At 32.2% G+C, this 13,468-nt stretch overlaps 1 protein-coding gene across 2 annotated transcripts in view; it reads left to right on the top strand.

Moving 5' to 3' along the window:
• Positions 1-13,468, top strand: part of LOC121725368 (dipeptidyl peptidase 9) — a 139,270-nt gene that overhangs the window by 100,232 nt on the left and 25,570 nt on the right. The gene's annotated exons all lie outside the window — the stretch shown is intronic.

Here is a 13,468-nt window from a genome sequence, read left to right as displayed (position 1 = left end):
TAAATAAAATTGAAGTGACTGTTTGTAATCTGAAATTAACAGCTTTTCATTAAATGAATGTGAAAGTAAAGTAATGAAAGTATGTAATATATGTAGTACTTACTAAAAAATACTGTTAGTAAGAATAGCTTAAGCTACAGAAATAATCATCAATCCGGTTACGGCTGAAAATCGAAGTTAACGTAGTGCGACGGCCACGGGCAAAAGCTACCATTATTTAATATTCTGTAGTCTAGGCAGATCCTATGAAGATAACCCTGATACTAGGTCGCTGTAGAGCAAAAAATATAACATTTTGTTTTACCAATGTTCTAAAAATGAAAAAAACACTGAGCCACTAGACAGCGGCGACCAGTATTTTCTGGCATATGAAAATATTCCACTGAAAGCTTGTATGACTCATTTATAGACGTGAGGAGCAAAACGAAACACTCGCTGGCTTCCTCAGTGGAATCTGATTCTTCCATTATGTCCGTATTTATTCGGCTATAAAACTTTTTTGTGGAGTTATCCCAATACAGGCCTTTTCGTATAACCATATTTTCATCAATGATGAGAGTACAAAGAATCGGTCTTGGTCTGTTTGGGCTTTTGTTTTTAATGTCTTAAATGCTTCAGTAGTAAATCCGGTTACAGCATCTACCCGTTGGTACCATTTTGTAAGTGTCCAAGGAAGGTAGGAAACAATCATTATAACACAAATCTATATGCTTGGGGTGACAAAAAGTTTAAGGTAAGCACTTTCCGTGTGTTTTCTCCGTATGTTCGACGACAAGGTTCACCTCTATGTTTTAAAATTTGCCGAGAAAGAAACTACAGTGTGTAACAAAAATAAGTGATAATACTTTAGGGTCTGTACGTGTTCCTTGTAGAGAGTTCACTGTGAAAGCAGCAGCTCGGAAAGACGACATTTTTTTTTCACTTTTGTATGGGCAAGGGCCCGAGCGTCACGAGTTTCCCCATACAAAAGTGAAAAAAAATTTGGTCTTTCAGCGCTGCTACTTTTACAGTGAACTCTCTACAAGGAACACGTACACACCCTAAAGTATTATCACTTATTTTTGTTACACCCTGTATAGAGAGCCGGCACATTCTTCTAATAGAATTACGCTTTCTTGAGGAACGAAATTTTGTTTCTTTAACTCGTCAATAATACATTGAAAATAATTATAATTGACTAAATATTGTAATACAAATTCGTCATTATTTGGCATGGCAATTTTCTTCAAAATGTTTTGAACATACTCTTACTACTTTGGCAGGTTTAAAACAACGTTTTTATGTAAACATTCCAAACTCAATTGTTTTATTATTTAAGTTAGTTTTAGTAGATGAAATGAATTAGCGAAAAACATAATTAATAGGAAGCGAAACTTAATTAACATGAAAAATATATACACAAATATAGAAAACTAACCTGAAAAATGACAATCCTTCGTCATTCCTTCTGGAATTTGAATTACATCCTTTGATGCAAAACATTTGTCATATCGATTTTTCTTAAATATCCTAGTGTTATATATAATCTAGTGTTGTTTATCGATATCGATATTTTTAGTTGAACATATTGCGAGAAGAGTATTTAACTGATTGTGAGGTTTGATTGTTGGAAGGTAACAAATAAGGGACCAAACATAAAGTACGTCACACTTCAGTACGTCGCACTAATATTCATGATTCTGTAGATAATTATTATATAACAGCTACTTATAAGTATTATATAACACTCAAAGCAAAAGGTTTCTAATAAAGGTTCCATTTTCAGTCAAAATACATCGTCTCTCTTATTTTTTTCGTAAAGTAAGCCGTTAGAGCTGCACAAAATAAAATAACAGCGGCCGGTTATGTGTACTTAGTTGCCCCTGCACTTGAAAGTAGTAATTATGATTCCTCTTTAATTCTGAGGTGTCATTTTGAAATGCGCAGAAGTTCTATTCCTTGTTTAGATGTTAAATTAACAATTTTGTAAGGACATTTTACAGTGGAGCGTCGATTATCCGAACTAATTGGGGGACGTGGGTGTTCGGAAAGCCGGTATTTTCAGATAATATAAATAAACAAAAAAAGTGCAGACAAGCTTGTAGTGAAACTAGTCTTTACTAATTACAATTAACGCTTAAAAATATCTAGAATCTTCGTCTGCCGAAGCAAGCCTACCCGCTTACGAGCGGCTAGATCACGTAATTTTTTGAAAACGGGTATTTGAAAGTCGTGGTACGACACGACGTCGTATCGTGTTTTTGTGTCCCGGCCCTTACTACGTTGGGATAAGCGGTCGTTCGATTGAACGACGTTCAAATAATCGAGGCTCCACTGAACTTCCACTATCAAATCTTATCCAACAAGACCATCAGGACTTGCTGCCAAAAAAGTTTTACAAAATAAAACACAAATGGTAATTAGCTATTTATTTTTTCTTTTGAAACATTTATACCCCATATTTTTCTTTTACGATTTTTAATAGAGTTTCTATTCCCTCTAATGTCTGTGGATTATTATTTCTCCCAATTATTTCTCGTGGGTACGTACATATTCATTTTTTTATGAATTTTTATTTATAAATTTCATCGTTTTTAAAATTGATAAAGATTTTATCCATATTTTACGGTGGATAGAATACGGCGTCACTGATCCAAGGAGTGGGTTTGCTGAATTCTTTTTCTTGTTTGATTTCCAACAACTTCCGTTAACGGAGTCGAATAATTCGTCGAAAAACAAAGGAAGGTCAGCAGTGTCCTTTGCCTCTGCTGGTAGTATGCCCTTAATCTGTAAAAAGAGGCCTGTTATGAGTGTACAACAAATTACAACAACAATTTTCACTACTTTATGACGTATTAGAGAAAATTGCCATATACACGAGATTAAAAATAAATAATTATTTCTTTTCATATCTTAGGATAATGTTAAGTTTAATTTCCAAATAAATTATTTCCAAAAAAATAATGAATACTTTTTGTATGCGACTTATTTAAATATGGAGCGTCCGTGGCCTAATGGGTAGACCTGCGGTTCGCACTCCTAGAGGGTGCAGGTTCGAACCCGAGTGGAGGCGTGTACCTATGAGACATTTTCTGATCTCAAGTACATAACACGGACGCTCGTACGGTGAAGGAAAACATCGTGAGGAAACCCGCACATAGTTGGTCCTAGACGTATTGACTAGTTCTTTCCTCTGGACTAGGCCGACTATGATGCGAGAATGCCGTATGCGCTTGGGCAACCATACGGACATTTAAATCTTGTCCCAGGTACAGTATTTGAGGAGTGGTTACTTCGCTCTGAAAAATACTGTATAAATCATCCACAATGGATGTAAAGGCCTAGTTTTTTATTTAAATAATCTTCGAAATTACTGCATAATATCCCATATTTGAGGCTACAGTTTGAATACCTGGGTGGCGAATTTTACTTTCATCCTGGATATTTTTGTAGGATCGCAACGTGTATCTACCCCTGTATGTCGGATTTTCTTTATGAAGAAGACTGATGTGTTCCCATTTGGTATTTTTTTCCATATATTTTAATTTTTTGTTAATAAATTACAAAAAACAGGAATCATTTCCTGGTCATTTATTATAATAATATTTTCTTTAGGTTCTTTCCCAATTCTCAACAAATTGGCCCCTGAATTGTGTAAAATATTTGCTCATTGAGCAAATATTTTACACAATTGACATTATAAGAGCCTATATAGTTCCTACCACTATAAGGCCAGCATTTTGTAATTCTGTTATAACACTTAACACTTTTTAATTGCTTGGCCAATTCAGGCCCCTTTGTAGTAGACTGCAAAAATGTGTATGCAACTGGCTGTTTGTAATTTTTTATCAATCCTCGTATCATAAAAACTTGAGCATGGTCAGCATATTCAGGGTACGTCATTTCACCATCTGTTGCAAATCCACTTACTTTGTCTTTTCTCTCGTTGTATTGTACATTTGGTTTTAATGATATTTCATCAAATAAAACAACGCAGTGTTTTTGTGTTGTTTTCATTTGTTCTGTAAATTTTTATTATCACTGAGTTTATATATTTTGTATGGAACTGAAATTACTGACTTTAGTTTGATGATATTTTTTTCGGTAAGTATAGTATGTTCTTAGCATTACAAAAATGTCTTGGTTTACTGAAAATTAATTGTTCTTTAAACTTAATAGGTTTATAACTTGTTATAACCCGTCAATTTTTTAAATAAAGTAAAAACGGCCGAGGACACATATTTTTTTGAGTCATTTACGATTATTTTGACTTCTACCCATAAGTTACTAAGATATTTAACCATACCGTCCCATATTCTAAGAGTACGATCCAGCAACAATAGAATGGCTCAACACTTGATCAGCTAAATTATTTTTCATTTTTTGCTTAGTATTGGGGTCCAAATGATCTTTTCTAAGACAGGGTGTAATAATAAAATTTGGGTTTAGACAGTTCGCTGGTCCGGATGAACAGGGTATTAACTCAAAAAAGCCTATTTTTCAGGAGAGCGATTTGAAGTTTTCAAATCAATATATTTCCATTTCCGTTGATAATTGGTTAACCTCTCTTATATATTTTGTAAACTTACTTTATTGATAATGTTTTTGTTCACTGCACAAGTTTGTTAATTTTGCTATTTCTGAGAAAAAAATTAAAATCTGCAGGCAGGACCATAATAATACCTTTTTTCACAAAAAATACTTCTAAACCAAAGTAGTAACTACAAAATTTTATTTTCATAAAAATGTAATTTTGAGGGTCTACGATCGGCTTTTCGATTATTTTTTGAGACATTATTTAAACATCATGCTTAGTTTGCTATGCCATCCTATTTTTTCATGATTTGTTAATTCATTCAGTTATGTTTAAGGAGCATTCATAATACTACCATGTTCCACAAATATTAGGAATAAATTTTCAAAATAATACAAAATTAAAACAAACATTTCACTATTAAACGTTTATTTATTTTAAAAAAAATCACATAAAATAGTTTAAACATCAGTCTTAGTATTTAAATAAACAAATTTAAATCACTAGCTACACTTTTGAGCACACTAAAGACCGTTGGGGTCTTTGGCTCTTAGTAGTATCAGTATTTTTATGGTTTACTTATTACTATATAACTTTATTCTTAATTAAGCGATGGCAACGTTGAAACAATTTCACAGTCTTTGTTAAATTTAGTCTTAGTTTAATTCGACTAGGATTAGAGGAAGTCTTTCTCTTTTTTTCTATCTATCTATAATCTATCTACTCGGACTATCATCCGAGTTAACTCCGGGAAAACATGGTTCTGGAAGAAATATATATTTAAGCATTTAACTGTTTAGTGTTCATTGTTTCTAGAATTATCAGATTTTGTGTACTTTCAAGAACTTTACCATAATTTTCGACTTGATGGACCGAGGACAATGATGACGAATCAGAGTCAATCTCCTCTAATTGATTGGCTTCTGGAAGAATAATCAGTAATTAACAAAAAACATAAATTATGAATTTCATAAGCCTACACAATTACCCTACATAATTAAAACTTTTTGGAGACATTGCCTACAATTTTACCTGTTGTGTTGGTAGATGTGTCATTGAAAGTAGAAGATGAAGCTATTGGTTCTTCAGGACTATCGTCGGGCACCGAGGCTGGTTCTTTTAAAAGCGTTTCTTGATTAGTCGCTACAAATAATAATGGAAATAGATTCATATTAAACCACTATTTATAACAAGCAAATATAGTGTTGATAATCTATAAACGAAATACTTATAGATACTTATAATATAGATATATTTACACTTTACAAGTAATACCTTGAGTAGACATAATATTCACGGTCTCATCATAAGAAACTAATGCGGATTCTCCCTCTCTTGGATTATCTTTAACAGCGTTTCTGATTAAGGTAACTCTTTGTGAAATCATTCTGTAAAATAAAAAAATTAGGTAGTTATAGAAAAGAGTTCTTTTCATAATTAATTCAAACAAATACACGACAAATTATGTTGAATATAAAACTTTTTTTTTAATACTATTATTTTTTAAGTTTTTCTAAACAATAAAGAGTCATAACTAAAACAAAGCCTAAAAATCCACGTTATTTTAAATTTACATAATATTATTTACGATAAATACTTTTTCATCGAGACAAAATTGCACTAAACAAAAAAAAACTTTTGTGAACATGGAAGTATCTCAAATTAGTTCTTTAAACTAGAAACACCTGTTACAAACCAGATGCAACAATTTATTGTAAATAAGGTATTAACTTGAAATTACTACTCTATTTCACAAAACAGTAATATTCAAACAGAACTTACCTTTTAATGAACACTGCGTTTTTCAAGGTTAAAACTGTATATCACAAACGAACGACGTCCTTTCATCACAACTCCGCGAGTAAGACTGAATACGACAGTGTTGTTCAAACCAACACGTGCAAAAGCGCGAAAGAGACGAAGATACTACCCCGCACCCCCGCCAATTTGACGTCATATCGTTATGCAACCACGTTCGTTAGAAAGATCGCGTGATTTTAAGTAGGACTGTATTTTTAGGTGAAAAATCGTAAATTTTGAGTTAATACCCTGTTCATCCAAACCGACGAGTTCATTTCATAAAATTGTTTTATGTGATCCCATTTACCAATACTTGTTAATATAAAATTATAAGCCAATGTCATAAGTCATAACATCTTTTTTGTTGAGTTTGTTGAGAAAGGATCTTACTGAGAGAAAATATAAAAAATGTACATGATTTTTTATATTTTCTTGTTAATGATGAAAATTTAAGCTTTTATTACAACCACATTGAATTTAGATTTTGAAAATGCTTCTGTTGTAGTGGATGATGGAATACACTCATTCACAATAGCAATCGAATTAGAACTCTCACCCTGAAAAATAATATTATTGCCAGATGTCTCAAGATTTTCAACTTGAAGATTGTTCTCATTAGTAATACCCGCCAAGGGCATTATGTTTTCATGTGGAATGTGAATTTCAGGGATGTTCGTAGGTGAAACCAGTGTTCCTTCCAATATAAGACCAGAATTCAAACTTTGCATTTGGTCTTGAGTTAAGTTTATTTGTATAAGTTGATCTTGTTTCAAGTCGACATTCTCTGAAGTCTGAATAACTTCAACTGCATAATTTTCTTGTTCCTGATGTTTATCTTTATTCATGTTAGCACCTGTATAAACTACTTACATGAATTATTTTGCATCAATTAATCAACTAAACCAAGAAAAAAGTTTCATTTGAAAATCCCTGAATAAAATAAAAAACATTGAAGCTTACCATTATTTTTATTATTTTTGTTCTCATTGCCTGGCTGGATAACTTCTTGAGCCGAAATTTCGTAATTCATCTTAGCACCTGTGAAAACAATTTGCATTTATAATATTACATCAAATATTAAACCCAACCAACAAAAAAGTTTCATTTGAAAACACCCTAAGTAAATAAAATGAAGTACTAAAACACAAGAACTTACCACCATTTTCATTATCGTTGTTCTCATTGTCAATTTTTTTTATTGAAAAACACTAGATGAATAAAATGAAATACTAAAAAATTTGACTTACCACCACTTTCATTATTGTTATTCACATTGCCTAATTGTAGAACTTCTTGACCCGAAGGTATAATGTCCTCTTTCTCCCCGTCTACGACATCTTGATATAAAGTTACCATGAGCTCTTTCTCTGCATCTACAAAAAGAGTTAAAAAAATAACAGTGGGTATGTCATAATTGATAAACAACTACAAACTTGATCAAAAATCAGCGTTACCATTGCCTTTCTCCGTAGCGTCATCCTCATGTCCACAAAATCTTACTAAATCTTCTTCGTTCTCTAGTTTCTGGATTATACTGTTTGGCAAATACGTGGAAGACAAGCCAACTATAGGTTCATTTCCAAACAACGTTTTATAGGGTGTTCTACCAATAGTACGATGTAAGGAAGTGTTTTTTTTGGAACTGCACAAAGTAGCACCCGACGGACCAATTTGTAGAATTATTGTTTGTCGTTCATGTTGCGTGGATACGCACGCAACATGAAATCAACATCCTGGTTGCAGCGTTCCACGCTTCCTTGACTTTGTGGATGGCGCGATGGCCAGAAACTCAACAATTCTTTGATAATAGCTGCAGTAAACTCACGACCATTGTCACTTTGCAAGATTTAGGGACAACCTACTTCTAAAAATATTTTCAGTAATTCAAGAGCTACTTGATGCGCATGTTTGGATTTTAAAGGACGAAGAAAAGAAAACTTGGTCAAATGGTTCTGGTAATTTAAAATGCATTTGAAATCACCATCTGGCGCAGATTGGAGGTCAATGAGGTGAATCATTTTAGCTCGCCCACCATGGCCCGTTGCTAAATGCGTTTCGAGTAAAGTGTCATAATAATTTTCACTTGGAATTATTTGTGTAACAGGTGAAGAAACACTTTTTTCACATTGTTATTAAAACTCTTTTCTTCCCCACATCAAGTACATCATATTTTGTTGCATAATGGTACTGCTGATTAGTGGTAGAAAGCTTTTGTATTTTTCTTGCTTTATATTCTTCAATTGCCTTTATTACCTATTCTATTCTATCCGCACTCCATTCCAGTTTTTTCATTTTATCAGATTGACCACAGTAGTACTTTCTTAACTCTGTGTCAAAATCTTTTCGCACCACAACTTCACACTTACTTCCACTTGAATGTGATAAATCTGACGATTGTAACACTTTCAAATGCTCACGATCACTCATTTTGAAGATATTGACTAGAATTATAAAGTAATTCCCTCAAAAACACCAAAAATATTTAATAAACTGACATCAAAAAAAGAACGCTCCAATGTTTACAACAATTATTTTGCAAATGGCGACTGATTAACTCTATAGACCAATCAGATCACGCGGGACTCCCACCACAAACAAAACTCATAATAAACCTAGATTTATTATAATATCACTTTTGCAATCCAGATTACAATATCACTGAAATAAGCCCGTGAAATTATACGAATCTGTCGTTATTGACAATAATCAGTGTAATTAAATTTTCACTAGTGAAATTATAATATAACGTCTTTGATTAAATACCTGCGACATATATACCGACGCGCTCAGAAAACTTCGATAGCGCGATGCAGGAATGTTAGGCGAATTGTGGGTACCGCCACATAGCAACTGGAAAAATATAAGGTGAAACATTTATAATGGGCTATAGGCTGCTTTATCTTTTTTCTTATTCCTGCTATCATGAAACCAAGGATATCTAAAGGCGTTTGAGGTTACATTTCTGCTTTTTTGACTGAGGTTTTTAATTAAATATATAAAAGTATGTTTAATATTTCATTTTCTTTTTTAATAATAATAACAGCAAACTATGAAACAAAAAACGAAATCTGTAACTTTGCTACTTTTGTTAAGTTTTACAAAATAAAATACACCTTCTTGAACATAAGTAAATCTCCTAAAAATCATGAGTAACTACATATACTTAATTGGAAAAATTAAAACATGGAGTGCTGAAAAGTAAAAAACTAAAATGAGATAAAACATTCAAAACAAAAAACACTAAATGAGGAATTATAATTATGGTAATTTAGGTTAAGTAGGTAGGTACCTGTGTTGTGTGCACCACGTGTAAGAACCAAAATGTATTTTGATGAAGCTACAAGTATGTACTAAGCTTTATGATTTGAGAGCTGAAAATAGAACAAAACACTGATAAGTGAAAAACCTAGGACATATGTATAACCATGTATAACCCAGAACAATAAGTATAAATAATATGTTAAATACCTTAATTGTGTACACCTATATAAGCAAAAAGATTATTTGCATTTGGAGAGAATAATATTGTTTCTGTTTCCAAATTCAATATACTTATTGGGATATTATTAGGTTTTACGAATCACGTGTTTGTGATACAACACAATGCCACGTAATATACCATCCGCCATATTATTTTATAACCACATAATCTCCATCATCCATGATTGTAAAGTTGACACGGAATTTTAGCTTCTCCTCCTTCGTCTTGTTATATTTTGTTTTTTATTTTATTTATTTTTAAATACTATGACGTAACTATCAAATGACTTTAATGTATGTTTTTGACTTTACTGTTATAATATTATGTTAAAATATGTAATAAGATCTTTTAAAATAAGACGTAGTTACTTAAGGCACGTTGCATGTTAATTAGAATAAGATCTAAAGAAAATGTTTTGAAATAATAATTAGACAATATTTCCACGCCAATGAGGCAGAAATTTTGATACCATACATAAATATTAAGAACCATTGTTAAACAAATTTCCTGGAAATAAATACTATTCTATTCTATTCTATTCAGTGGAATTAATTTATCCGAATTAATTGTTAAAACTTCAGCTTCCTCTTCAAACATTGGTTCTTCTTCAGAATAGATGCTGATTCGGTCGTCGTCTTCACTAGAACTGTCACTATTTAAGACCTTTCTTTTCACAACAGCCTTAATCTGTATCTTAGCCTTTTTCTGCTTTAATTCTTCGGCTCTTCTTTTAATTTCGGACTTTTCTGGTGTATCTGTCGCAATCATGGTTTTACCTTTTCGTCTAGCTGTTCTGCCACCTTTTCTAGGGGCAGCTTTTAGTAAACCACGAAAGTCTAATGGAGTAATTTAAATGTTCTCGTTTGCATAATATAATAATGTCTACTGGCAACATTGTCAAAAAATTATTAAAACAACCTTCATATTTTAAATTCAACCGGTTTTTATTTTGGACTTAAGCACTTTTCATGGAAACGATGTGGATTTAAGCTTGTTTGAAAGCAAATGTAATTGAATATAGCGAATCTGAAAAAATACAACGTGACTTAGGCCGGTTTGATGTAATTGAGTAATAAAGGGCCATATATTTTTTATTTATTTCGGTGTCATTATGATCCCAGATAGCAATTTAAACTTGAATCTGACATGCAACAAGTTTGATGTATCAAAAGTGAAGGTTTGTGGCAACCTTGCCATAGCAAGTGAATACACTTGTGGCAAGTTTGAATCAAACTTTCTAGTTTCCAAGCAACAAGTTTGCATGTTGTTTGTTTTTGCAAAGTATATGCAACATTGATACAACAAACTTACAAATTATATGTAATGATGACACAACAAACTTGCTGCTTCTTATGGCTGGTATACACTTTGATTAGTGCAAATGCGAAGTTCATACATATTTGCACTAATCAGTGTATGCCAGCCGTTAATTAATTAGAAGAAATAAAGCCATTAAGTACATTTAAAAACAGTAAATTGATTGAATAATGTTACATTTAAACATTTATTTATTTTTTATTTCTTTTTATTGGTCGGGTTGATTTTTTTGTCTTTCTGCTCTGAAACAAATAAACAAGACTACAAGAATAATAACCAGTGTGTCTCTTGACTCCTAATAAAAAAGATTTTGCTGGCGTATCACAAATAAAACCTTTAATTGCAACTTTTATTATTTTGCCGCTAACATTTAAACCAGAGTTAATTAAATTGACTACTTCGGTCACAAATTCATTCATAAATAATTCACAGCTTATTGGCTTCTTACTGCCACAATAAACACCAATAGGGAAAACCACTGACTTGATTTTAGGAATATTATAGATTGTAGCTAAAATAGGCCAGAACTCGGTTGCACTACTTTTGAACAAAGGTACTCCATCAATATTAATTAGCAGAAGAACTTCACTAACACTTTCAGTGACATATTCCAATAATTTCCTCAAAATTTTCTCTAAACCTATAAGCGAGTACTGACCCGGATCAACAATTCGAGTGACAACATTTGATGGAGTCTTAAGTAAGGGTCTAGCATATACTGGCAAGTCAAAACAGCTATGATTACTTAAAATACTCAGCAATGCTGTAATGGCAACATGTGTTACTTGGTATTTGAGAGCCCAATGTCTTAAATTAGTTACAAATGTATCATTTACATCGACACTTATTTCATTGTCATTATCACTATCCGATAGAGGAATTTCATCGATGATATTATGGTAAATAGAATAATTGTCATTGAAAGAACAAGGTGGTTGAATTGGAGTTGGAGGGGACTGGGAAGTTAGAATCACTAGGTAATGAACTTTGGTTAATATTTTCAAATTCATTTGACTCAGCTGGCTGTACTGTTTTTTGGTAAGAAAATGGAATTTCCTTTTCAGGGTGGTTATCATCTGTTGTGTCATCGGTAGTGGTATCAATATGTGTCATTTCCCTTTTAATTCTTTTTAACTGTCCTTGCCTGGACATTTGCAAAAAAGGTTTTCGAGACATGTTGGCCTTGCAAGTTCCTATAATAGAATAAGGACAGATCATAATTTTTATTAAACCATCACCATGTCATACTCTTACAATATCCACTCTAAACCACAAAACTTTGTCCCGGTGATAGTCCAGTCAATGAAGAGGTTGAAGTATAAATAATTCTTCTATCAATATCAATCTGCTATAGTAAATTACATAGGTTACAGTAAACACAATATCTAAGTACAAAAATCACTTCTGGATTATTTATTTCTGTATATTAGATAAATTTGACAATTGCGCCCCGCAAAGTTTCACTGACAGAAATTCATACAAAAAAAATATCCTCGTTGACTGGACTATGGTGACTGAATCTTTTACCATGCGCAATTAATTTTTTTTCCATATCCAGGCTATAAGAATAGTAGTGTCAATGAGAAAACTAGATAGTTACCACCAGAACCCTAATACAATCGGCCAGAGCAAGAAAATATCTCAAAATTGTGAATTTTAGAGATTATATAGGTATGTCCTTTTTAAATACCTAAGTTTAGCATATAAACACTATTTTGTTGGTTGGATAATAGTTACTTATAAAGTGAAAATAATATAGACAAACCTTAATTTCACAGCGCGTCATGCAGTGCCTTGACTCCAAATTGCTTTAGTCATATAATATACCATCAACACTCATTTAACACTTTACACAATACCTATTGTTGATTTTGGAATGCACAGTAATTTTTCATAAGCAATCCACAAATTATCAATATGCAATCACTTAAATATGCTAAAATCACAGCATGCCGCAGAACACCGCAGCCAGCAATCAAAATGGCGTCCGTCAGTCAGTGATGACGTCATAATATAATGTCAAGTTCACTCAAGCAAGTTTGTATCAACTTAAAAACAAACTTGTAAATCATCTTTGAATTAGAGCGGAAAATACAAGATTGCTGCAACATTGCCACGAATTTGAAATGTTATCTTTAACCCTAGATATAATATAACGTTCTAGGGTACCCTTAATAGCATAACGTGAGGTCGATTTGACTCACACCTAATGTTTACCAAATTACATTGCAGTTTTTTAAAACTTCTATGAAATTTATTGAATGAAATTATTAAAGTAATGTAATAAATGAAATAAAAACGCATTTTAATTTGAATTATCTTTATTTTACTTAAAAAGAAAACATAAACTAAAAGTC

Source organism: Aricia agestis, chromosome 3 (assembly GCF_905147365.1).
Source record: "Aricia agestis chromosome 3, ilAriAges1.1, whole genome shotgun sequence".
NCBI lineage: Eukaryota > Metazoa > Arthropoda > Insecta > Lepidoptera > Lycaenidae > Aricia > Aricia agestis.
This window is presented reverse-complemented; position numbering and strand designations above follow the sequence as displayed.